At 39.6% G+C, this 12,183-nt stretch overlaps 1 pseudogene; it reads right to left on the bottom strand.

Moving 5' to 3' along the window:
* Positions 1-209: 209 nt before the first annotated feature.
* On the bottom strand, positions 210-2,918 carry LOC138706167 (calphotin-like; annotated as a pseudogene).
* Positions 2,919-12,183: the final 9,265 nt, after the last annotated feature.

The raw sequence follows: 12,183 nt of genomic DNA, 5'->3' as shown, positions 1-12,183 counted from the left end.
TGTGTATTCCATACTTTTTTTTTTACATTTTTGTTTCTTTGCAATACATAATGTGCAAAATAAGAATAAATTTTATTATAACTATATGTACACACTCAATGAGAAAGACTTGAAATTAGACATATTTATTGGTCAATAGATGACTATCATTTTCACAGCTGGGATCCCGAAAACAATAACACTGAAGAAGAGCTGAGTCTAAGACAGAAGAGTGTATAGAGGGCCCTGACAATTTGTGTTCACAAAGATATACAAGAACAGAACAATACTTTTTCACTCATTTTGACTAAATAAATCTTAGAACCTAAAGGTGGTGGCCATAGCTCTGGCAGGCTAGTCCGCCCAGCTGATGCCACCGGGCACAGTGCTCGCTAACTTGCTAATGGTGGCCTCTGGTGGAAATCCCTTCCGGATATTCTACAGAGTCGCCCTTACGTTCTGGACTCCCTTAGGGCTCAAGAATGGGCTGATGTGATCGTCTCCCTTAGTTGCGTCGCGTCGGTTCTAAGTCCGATTCACATTGAAACTCTGACACTATCGCACTTTGGAACTTTGGTTCAATTGTCCTGTTGACTGTCTCTTGTAATCAGCCTAAAAACCTGAGACAACTCTTAAGTGTGAGACCTGGACACTCACCAAGGAGGGCGGCTTGCTGAGTGCCGCAGTGAGCCTGCACGTAAGAGTTGGTCTGTCTTTTAGTAGTTATTCTTCAATGTGGATCAATCTTGCCGAGACTGCAGCAGGTACGTGTTAATGACAGGTCTAGCCAGGGTAGGAACGGAGATTTAGGGGGCGGCGGGGCCGACGGGCAGGTTGGTGGCAGCCACGCGGAAGTCGAGGGCGTCAGCGTGGTACTTGACGCTCTGCACGAGACCATGGCCGTCCACGTAGGAGTATCCGCCGTGGGTGATGCCGTCAGCGGTGCGCACCTCGTGGTTCTGGGAGTTGCTGTCGGCGTATCCATAGCTGTACTGTCCCAGGGTGTCCTGAGCCTGGTAGTGGCTGGAGCCGGACACCGCGGGGGCGGCAACGGCGTAGGGAGCGGCGACGGCGTAGGGAGCTGCGTGGGCAACAGCGACGGCGGGGGCGGCGGCGGGAGCTGCTACATCGGCGGGAGCAAAAGCGACGACTGGAGCGGGGGCGGCAACGACGACGGAATCGGCGTGGGCGGAGGCGGTGGAGTAGCCGAAGCTCCTCACGGGCTCAACGACGGCGACGGGGGCGGGAGCGGCGACCACGGCGGGAGCGGCGTGGGCGACGGCGACAGGAGCGTGAGCGGGGGCGGCAACGACGACGGGGTCGGCGTGGGCGGAGACGATTGAGTAGCCGAAGCTGGGAGCGGCAACGGCGACGGAATCGGCGTGGGCGGAGGCGGTGGAGTAGCCGAAGCTCCTCACGGGCTCAACGACGGCGACGGGGGCGGGAGCGGCGACCACGGCGGGAGCGGCGTGGGCGACGGCGACAGGAGCGGGAGCGGGGGCGGCAACGACGACGGGTTCGGCGTGGGCGGAGACGATTGAGTAGCCGAAGCTGGGAGCGGCAACGGCGACGGGGGCGGCGACGGCAGCGGGACCGGCTTAAGTGGCAACGGCGGCAGAGGCGGCATAAGCGGCAACGCTACGCTTCTTGCGGCCCTGCAGAGCAAGAGCCTCGGCGTGGGCGGCGAAGTGGGCGGTCTTGGCAGCAGCTAATTCGGGGGTGTCGAGGGGCACTCCAGCGTGAACAGCGGGGATGGCGTAGGCGGCGGCGTAGTTAGCTGGAGCGGCCACGACGGCGGGGGCGGCGTGGATGACGGGGGCAGCAGGAGCGGAAGGACAGACGGGAAGGTTTGTGGCAGCCACACGGAAGCCGTTGACGGGATCGGAGACGTAGCTGGCGCTGTGCACGAGGCCGTGTCCATCGATGTAGGAGTAGCCTCCGCGAGTGATGCCGTCAGCGGTGCGGGTCTCGGTCTTGGCAGACGGGCCGCCGGAGTAGCCGTAGCTGTACTGTCCCAGTGTGTCCTGGGCGTGGTACTGGCTGGACACGGAGGTGGCCACACCAATGGGGGCGGCTACGACGGCGGGAGCGGCGGCATAGGACACGGCACCCAGTAAGCCGGGCTTGGCGGCAGCCAGAGCGACAAGGCGGGAGACGATAACCTGTACAAAGAACATACGCGAACGTCAAATCTGGCACCCTGGCACCTTGCCTTCCCGTGTACCAATCCTAGTTGGGGCAGTTTACTTTTCAGCAGAGAGATCGTGAAGATTTGCGGTGTGGTACAGTTTTCTTCAACGAATTGTCTTCATATTTTCATTTTACTAAAGCACCGAATAAAAACATCTGCAGTACAAGTACATTGTTAAAAGTACTCTTTAAAGAAAGGAGTAATTTGCAGTTGAGTATGATAACTCCACGATCTGAATTTATGTTAATAAGAGAATTGCCATTAACTGATATATAATTCCCCACGGCGTTCTATCAGATTTCATAAGAGTTCATTTTGTTAGTCTCGAGGACAGGGAGATTCTGAGTATTTGCAGCATGGGAATAGTTTTCTTTGAGTTCCATAATTTCAGCGATTACCATATAAGTTATGCTGTAAGCTGAAAGTGTAAACTCATACCTTATTGTTGAGGGGCTGGGGGAGGGGGCGAGGACGGTTCATCGTCCCCCTTCTTTGCATCTTGGCCCTGTTCTTCGGGAATTTCTGGAGCTAGTTCTTCTGAGTAAACCCTTTTCAATTCACCCCCCTCCACAACAACAAAGTGGCCGGTGTTTCTCTTGTTGTGAGGAATAAAGATGCTTGGCGGTGGGGTTTCTTCTCCTGCCAACTGCCCGCCCTGACCACTCTGGTTTGGCTCTTGTCCTCCCTCTGGCGGTCGAGGTAGATATTTAGAGTAGTCGGTGACCTTGATTTCTTTCTCTGATGGTGAATTCAGGTCCTCCTCCCGCAGTTTCGGGCGCCTATGCCTATCCTTGAATATGATGTCTTTGGGATAGGGCCCCTGAGGACTACTGCGTTTCTCGCCGTTGATGATTTTATATATGCCGTATCCTGTGCCTAACAGAGACCCTACTCCAATTGATGTTGCTCCAATATCAAGTAGTCTTCGGTTATGAGAATAATTTGAGAGCTGTTCTGAACGAGTTAAACATTTTTCCTTGTATTCAGAACGTATGTAACATAGCAACGGCATTGCTATTGTTGTCATGCATCGTCTCCATCGAGACCGCAGTTGTTGTTTCATGTAGATCAGCGGTGAACAAACTGGGTATCGTGATTACATCGTGTAATCAAAGTCATTCATACTGGTAAAGGGAGTTTCCTGTACATGGCACTCTGTCTCGCTCACGTACTGAAGGTATCAGTGTCGGTACCATGTCGCTCTACAAACCCTCTGTCTCTCTACGAGCAGGAAAGAACGTTTCGTACAGAATGAGAAGAGGAATTTATTCGATGTTCTGTCGGAGAAAATGTTAATGTTCAATTAGTAGTCGTATACAGAAGCGACATTACAGAGCATTACGCTGAATACACAGGAATATAGTGAGGAATACATGTGAGGCTCTTGAGGTTGTAAGGAGAGAAGAAAACAACTATTTACAAGGTGGAAAAATTTTCTGGAAAAATATATAATGGCAAATTTTCCATCTCACGTCACAATATTAATTCAATATACTTATATTAATAAATCTTTAAATCTGACATGAAGAGAATATAGTCGCTTCATAGCTTGTGAACTACACTTTTAATTTCTTTGAGTAACGCTCCCAACTTTTCGATACTTGCTCTCAACGTTTTCAAATAAACTATATGTGAATTTAAATTCTAAGCTTAATTTATATTTATTAATATTAATATGAATATTTATATTGACATACACCAAAGAAATAATTTCAGTGTAAAAACTTCACAATGTCGTACTCCATGTAATTAATTTGAAGTATAATAGGCTATATTCTTCAACATTTGTGCATTAATGGATACAGTAAATAATAATGCTTGACGAACAATGAAAGAGTAGGGTCTATTACTTTAAAGTAATTAGTATTTACTACGTAAAATGAAATACTTGTTCGTTTCTTGTTGTTTCGAAATTACTGCATTTTTTTTTCTTCAAATACTGTATAAAAATCATATAAATAAGTTATGCTTTACAAACCACTACTTTGTGAAGTATAACTGAGTAAGCCTAAAGTTTCTTGTATTACAATTGTCAAATATAGACATTGATAATAACTGTGTTTTTTTCGTTCTGCTATGTTTATAATGTCCAAATGTCTATTTAATCCAACCCTAGAAGCGCAGAATAGATTATTGTACACCTCTCCAGCTAAGAACGGGTAAGAGCAACGCTTGATTGATGCAACCTGCACAGACCGGCGATCCGCGCACATAACTGCACATTTAGAGTCTGATTTTTGACATGCCTGTCTTAAGCTCTTTCAGGGGCGAGCTAAAGTTTTTCTGTATATATTATATTTTATGTTGCAATTATTAGCAAAAAAAATAAATAATAAATAAATAAGCCTTCCAACGAAGGAGAGTTTTATAAAAGCGTAATGATCAAGGTGGCTGAATAAATTTGTCCAATGGAAGTGATTAATTAATTTTGAAAAACTGCGCATTTCTCGACTAAATATCCAGAAGACAATTCAGAAAATTTCTGCTTGTGTTCATGAGGAATATTAAAAAAAAAAGCAAGAAAATTTATATATATATATATATATATATATATATATATATATATATTGGCTCTTGATGGCAGTAGTGACATTACTGATACAGCATAGCTTGTGATTTTTATTCGCGGAGTTGATAAAGAATTCAATGCTACCTTCCTTTAAAACTAATGTGCCTACCCCTTTAAATCAATCCAGCTATCTCACTTTAAAAGCAATCAGTCCATCACCCTTTAAAATTAAATTATTTATATCCTTTAAAAACCAATGTATCCATCTCGCTTTAACAACCAATGTACCTATCTCTCTTTAAAACCAACTTGTCTATATTCCTTTAAAATCAAACCAGCTATCTCACTTTAAAAGGAAACCGTACATATTCTTTTAAAAATATATATTTATGTCCCTTTAAAACCATTGGGCCGTATTCATAGACATTCTTAGCGCGGACTTTCGGTGGATGATCAGCGAACTAACGTTTTTCGTATTCATAAACCAGTGTTAGCGATATGATATGATATGAATCCTGTTTAGCACGCTCGTAGCGCGGGCTAGCGAAATATCTATGAATAGCACCCTAAGTGAACATCTTTTAAAATCCCTTCAAAACCAATCAGTCCATATCCTATTAAAATCAATCTGTCCGTCCGTTCATTTGACTGTTTGTCCCTCTATCTGTCAATCTGTACGTCTATCCATCTATCTGCCCGTCTGTACGTCCTTATATATGTTTGTTCGTCTGTCAGTCGGTTCCACCATATGTCTGTCCGTCCGGCCATGTCTGTCTGTCCATCACTCAGTCGGTCTGCCATGTCTGTCTCTTCGCCCATCTGTCAATCGGTCATATGTCTACCTGTCAATCCGTGAGTCAGTCTGTCGGGCCATATGTCTGTCTGTCCGTCCATCTGCCGCTTTTATAATTATTCCTTTAGTATTATTCCTTTCTTCATTTACATTTCTGCTTATGAGACATTGATCAATATAAGCCTACTGATTCATTCTATTGTGGCATTGTAGCGAGTGAACTTTGTAAGTCATAATCGAATATTAATTCATGTCTATTACTATTTCTGTTTCTCTTCCATCGTTGCGGTATTGCAAATTTTGAGATAATCGCTGTTGATGTCGCAGCCTCTGTAAACTTCAGTGCTAACTAAGTTTGCTAATTTTTTTGTTTACTATCACATTATCCATTATACTCCCTGCGCCTCTTGCTGCCCAGGTGTATTTGTGATTATCCCTGTGTGGAAAAAAGTATTTGTGATTTTCAAACCATCTAAAGCTGCGAAGTCAATCAGCAGTTTCCCATTATTATTAATATTTATTATTTCTTCTTCATGTTCACCACAAAATTTCTTTAATAGCTATATCTCCTAAACGTGCGTTGAAATCTCCCGCTATTACTGTACAGTCACTAGGATTAGTTTTGTTCACAGTATTCTCTAGTTTCTCATGAAATTCAATTGTGTCCTTTACTTTACCTTTTCCAGGTCCATATACTCGACTATTGTAACATGGCTTCGCTGTGCTTTTAGACAGATTTTCATTATTTTCTCATTTATTAACATATAGCTATGAATTTCCATTCTCAATTTATTCTTATTAAAACTTGCAATTCCTATCGCTGCTCTAATTTCCACTAGTACACCGCTGTAGATCATAATAATATAATTTCTTAGTTCTTTCGTGTCTTTTAATTTATTTTTAGTTTCCTGTTATGACTGCAATATCTACTTTCATTTAATTTAATTTCTTCTCTAACTCATATTCTTTATTAGTTAATCCTCTTGCATTTAACATCCAAATTTTCTATTTTTCCGCTATACGTACTTGTATATACTTTTTCCTAGCCTTAGTTGTCAACTTTCGGCCAAGCTACCTTTTTCTTGATGAGTAACTGTAGTATTAAGATTTCTCTGGATTCGTTCCTGGCGATTCGTAGAGTTAGTAATGTTGATGTTAGCCTTCTTCAGGATAAATGACTTGTTTTCCCCTAATAGAAAATTTGCCTTCTCCGCTCATTTGTTCGTTGAGGATATGTCCGTTGTTACTCCGGAATGAGTTCCAGATTCTACCTAAGGAGATAGATTGTCTTTTCTCAATTCACCATTTAATGTCATCTTGGCCGATGAGGACTTCGCACGTTTCCCTGTGCACGGGGCCCTTCGTCCAGGTGCTACACAGTCGGGCCACTGTGACCTGGGGCTAGTGAGGGAAGGGATGCCAACCCCTTTGGTGAGACTACCTCGAAAGGGTTCTCACCCACTACCCACATTATAAATCTACTGGTCTCCCGGCGAAGAGATGGACTGATGCAAAATCACTTCTCTACCTTTGATAGATTGTCTGATAAAAAATAAATTCATTTTAAAAATGGTCAAATATCTAACACAAAATAAAAAAATATATTGTTTATTAAGGAATGTAGTTGAAAGAGCATGATATTGTAAACATGAGTTTCAGCAATAAAATAAAAAGCGAGAACATGAAAAAGTTAACAAGTTTATGAGTTATGAGGGAAACGCTTCATCAATGTACAGTGAACTTTGAATTTTGAAATAAATAAATATATATATATACAATTTTTTTAAATAGTAAAAATTTTTTTTTTCATATAGCAGAAGGATAGTGTTTTACACATACCAATTTTCATTATTGTACAAGATACAGTAATGGAGAAAAAAAAAGTTGAGTATTTCCAAAAATTTTACTGCTGTAAGCTATACCTAACCCTTTAAAACAGTTGCATTCCACTTCAATTATCAATATATATATTAAATAATTTCTGATACGTGACTATTTCATATAGCAGAAGCTATAACATAACCTAAATAATATAAGCAAGATAAATGATAGAAAAGTTTTAATTAAGAATGATGAAATAAACATGAATCATTTTAAAAGGTAAAAATATTGAAAGTACAATACTGGCAAACAAAGAAACAAATCCTAGGGAGATGATAAAAACAAACAAATGCTAGGAAAATGATAAAAAACAAATGCTAGGGAAGTGATATAAACATTGTTGAATAAGCAGCCATGATTGCTTGAAACAAGTCGTTCCGTACCGTTTTATTGGTCAAAAGTAGTATGACGTAGTAAAAATGTAATAGTCATCACAATATATTTTGTGCGAGATCGTGCGTATTTGCTTGGTTTCCGCACAAAACCAATCCGCGAAAAGTCTAAAATTCCACATTCAGTATTCCCAACCTAACACACAACAATTTCCCTCTTCTTACCGCTTAAGTGACATATTGATTTTACTGCTTTAGGCTTTTAACATATTATTTTTAGAGACGTTCAATATAGTAATAATTGTAAATTGGAAACTTACCACTGCAATTTCACCTAAACTGCCCTGTTAATTATTGTTTTTAAATATTTGCAAAAATTAAGTAAACTCTACAACTCCACTAAAGTTACTGCATTCGTGATGCAAGTAACATAAGGAAGCCGTGAAAAAATCAAAAAGATTCCAGACTCATCATAGACTGGGGGAAAAAAAAAGACAGACGTATATCACGGCCTGCTGGAGTATAGTAAACACAGAAAACATTTTAAAGCAACAATGTTAAGATAGATATTTTTGTTTTGCAAATTTGCCGTCATTGAACAGAAACCAAGATGGAGATTTCATTGCAACTAATTAGAAATTCCTCTTTCAGGTATTTAATAAACGATCTTCGCACAAAAAAATGTGCGATACATGAGCGGTATGTTTTCTTTCAATTCTCGGAAATTAAAAAAGCTCAACTACGTTTCGCTTTTTCAAACTTTTCCTAGAACATGAAAACTTCAACATACCGCTCTTGTAACGCATACTACTATTTTCTCTCTCTCTCTCTCTCTCTCTCTCTCTGATGAGAAACTATTTTTTTTTCGCCAAAATATATCGCGACTTTTGAAGGAATCTCTATATTAAAAATATGATGTCAATATAAGAACTACCAAAAACTGCACAAACCGATCTTGTTTATGAATCTCTCGTAAGATTGACAATATTATTGTTGCTGACAATCCTTTCACATGCACATCACCTTGATCCTGTCGAGCTCCTTGTCAGTGAGGAATGTTAGTATGGTTCCAAGGCTGGAATAATGCTATGCAGTTGTATGTCCACTTTCAGTACGTTTTTCATACTATTACAATATTACTTTTGTAAGTTCCTTTGGATACTAGCTCCATACTATGCTTATCTTTCAATTAAAACACATTAATACTGAAATTATGACCATTAATTACTTAGTACACTTAAAACTCATTTTCCTGAAATTCATGATTATGACACTTAGAGCCTTTTTTATTTCAAGTCTTCAATTAATGTTGGACTTCAAGTGCCCCCAGAGGAAAAAAATCGGCAGCCATAAGATCCAGTAAACATGTCAGCCAATCCACTTCGCCAAATCGGGAGATGATGCGGCCAGAAAAGAGTTCGCGCAATTTTGCCAATGAAATCTGGATGGTATGTGCTGCTACGCCGTAATGTTGAAACCATGTGGTCTGAGGAAAACATTGTAGCGCTGGCACGACAATGTTTGGTAACATCGTCACACAGCACTCTTGACGTGACAGTGTATGTTGCACCATTGGCATCTTTAAAGTACAGACCGATGATTCCTGAAGTACTCGTTCAACACCATACCATTAACTTCGGGCTGTGTAACTCGCTGATGCAATTGGCGCGGATTTTTTGTACAACAGAAACGATAATTCTGTTTATTTACTGACCCGGATAACAAGAAATGTGCCTCGTCACATATCAGGAGTTTGTCGACAATTCCTCGATTTGTCGCCTAGGCCTACATTTCAAGAAACGTGCCACAAAACTGAACACGCGCCAATTTGTTGGCAGGGGCCATTGCTTGCACTACTTTCAACTTGTAGGCCCGAGTATGCAAATCCAAGTGCAAAATTCGGCGCAAACTGCCGTAAGTCATACGTATGTAGTGCTTGCGATATGCAACATAGTGATCGTCTGGGACTCCTCTGGATATCTACCTGCACATTGTCGACGTTTATCTGTTTCCTGACGGTTCGGGATCGTCCAGGAGGCTTCTTGTTGCGTACTGATCCCTCCTTGTGCCACTTGGACTACCCAGCATCCTATGGTATGGCTATCCGGTGTATAACTACGTTGGCCTAGTCAGCGGAAAGCTCGTTGTGTTGTTACAATGGACTTCCTTTTAAATAAACAGCTCCACCGCGCGAACACGGTCATGCACACTCCACTTATCCATCTCAACTAAATCTCCCACTATTGGTGAACTCATTCCACTGACCGACCGTGAGCGCTCAAGCACTATTCTGTTGTAGTAGTCAACAGAAATCGGGCGGTCTTTTTGGATCACCCAATATAATGTAATGTACAAATTCAAAGTGATGGATATTGTGATCGGTGTGCTGTTATTGGCGTGCTTCGTGATCAGTGATGAATTCAGCAGGTGGGATGGCCTGCGGGGGATTCCCGCCCTGGTGGATTCCAGGATGTCTCTCCCTTCCAGAGATTTCAGACTTTCTAACTAAAAAATATAATTTTTGCAATATTGTATTTCAATTAGATGTGACTATTCAGTAACTAAAATACTCGTAAATTCTGTTATGTCGATTTTAAAGTAGTTGCTTCTTTGAAGGTTTAAATGTAAATCTTGATTGGTTTAAATGTAAATCGTCTGAATTTTCAGTCTTTATTGTTACAGTTAAGGAATCCGGTGTACTGTATTTTTATTGGCGTAGTTTTCAGTGTTAGTTATGTTTATCAAATAAAATAACTCTGTTCACTAAAATAGCTATCGCTTCTATATATATATATATATATATATATATATATATATATATATATATATATATATATATATATAATTTATTTATTAATTTATTTGCAGTACTTATTTAAATTATCTATTTATTTATACATATACAATGAAAATATAAATATTCCAGTACACGATGTCAAAACAAAAACAAGAGTTTTTTTCTTAAGTTAAAACGTTAAAAGTGTTAGAAATAAAAATGAATAAATAAAAAAATAAGGTAATGTACCTTATGTCAAGGAACGACATCTATTGAATTGTAATATTGTATTAAGTAGGCCTATAGGCTGTGGGTATGTTATTGTGTGCTTGTATATTTCTTATTGTTATAATATACCGGCATTTAAAATTGTGGACTTTTTGGTGTGATGTGTAATATTTCCATATATGTTTCTAGTTAAATGTAAGTGTTAAAGTGAATGATAAGAAACAATGACAAAAACAAGAGACATTGCTTAATTTTTTAAAAAATACGTATTAGGAGTCAATGAAAAGTGTACCCGTTGCATTTAATGAAGAAGATTTTCAATTAGCTTTAAGTGAAAGTGAATTTGTGAACCAGTAATTCCATCTGTGTTACCTTAATCTACTGCTGTTAGTGTGAGTCAATGAATAAAACCGTTGGATACGAAATTAAATATAAAACACGATGGGAAACTTATAGACTAATATGAATGCTGTATTTCGATCGTACCGGTACTCCAGGTGGTGCATTTTGTATTTTGCGAATATGTGAAATGCATTTTAAAATTACATCAAAACTATTTAAAACAAATACGGTGGGGTTTTCATATCAGTCCCTTTTAAAACTTTAGTAAAGTAACTGGAAGACAATAAAATTATTCGTGCAATTTAATGGGTCAATAATTGATTACTATTTGTAAAGGCCTACTACATTTAAGCGGTTTAAAAAAAGATATTTAGCCTAACAGCAGCTTTATAGAATAATTTTATACACAGATAAGGATAGTTCATAGTCAACATATCTTACATAACAATATTAACATTGTTAAGTTAATATCTGTATTAAAATTTAGTAGAAATTAAAACAAATATAAAATAATGAAATCCCTATTTCTTTGAATGACCCCATTTTTCTATGTTCCGTTTTACATAGATTGCCTCTGTTGTTGTTTAGTAAGATCGGAATTATTGTTTCTTTTGCTGTCCCATCTCCCCCCATCTAATATAGCCTAAATTCCCTCCTCCAGGGAAAATGGTCTGAATTCAATATTTTTAGTAATTTTTTTTTTATTTATTTGGTAGTAGTGGACATTACATACACTCTGATACCAAGGAAGTCGTGTATCGTTTATGTATTTCCTTCTAGAGCGAATACGAGTATGATAATGCAAGGAGTGGAAGACAATCAATTATTTCCGTTAGTCGTGTTTTGGCGAGAACACTTGAAGCAACGAGTGTGTCTGAAATTACGGTGTAGAGTTACATGAAAGAAAATGAGTCGGGAGAAAACGTATTTGCGACTCTTCTCTTATACATTGGATACATTTAAAACGTAGCTACAATACTTGCTTTATAAAGAAGGTTTATCCAGTTTAGACGATTTTTGCCGGATACTCATAAAATCCGAAACACTACAAATTAAAATTTAACGTTTATTATTACAGAAAGCACACACTATAACAACTACTGAATTCCAGTACAGCATAGACGAGGATAATATGAAATATTCAATGGAACA

This window comes from Periplaneta americana, chromosome 9 (assembly GCF_040183065.1).
Source record: "Periplaneta americana isolate PAMFEO1 chromosome 9, P.americana_PAMFEO1_priV1, whole genome shotgun sequence".
Classification (NCBI taxonomy): domain Eukaryota; kingdom Metazoa; phylum Arthropoda; class Insecta; order Blattodea; family Blattidae; genus Periplaneta; species Periplaneta americana.
The sequence above is the reverse complement of the archived record's forward strand: the minus strand, read 5'-3'. Positions and strand labels throughout refer to the sequence as shown.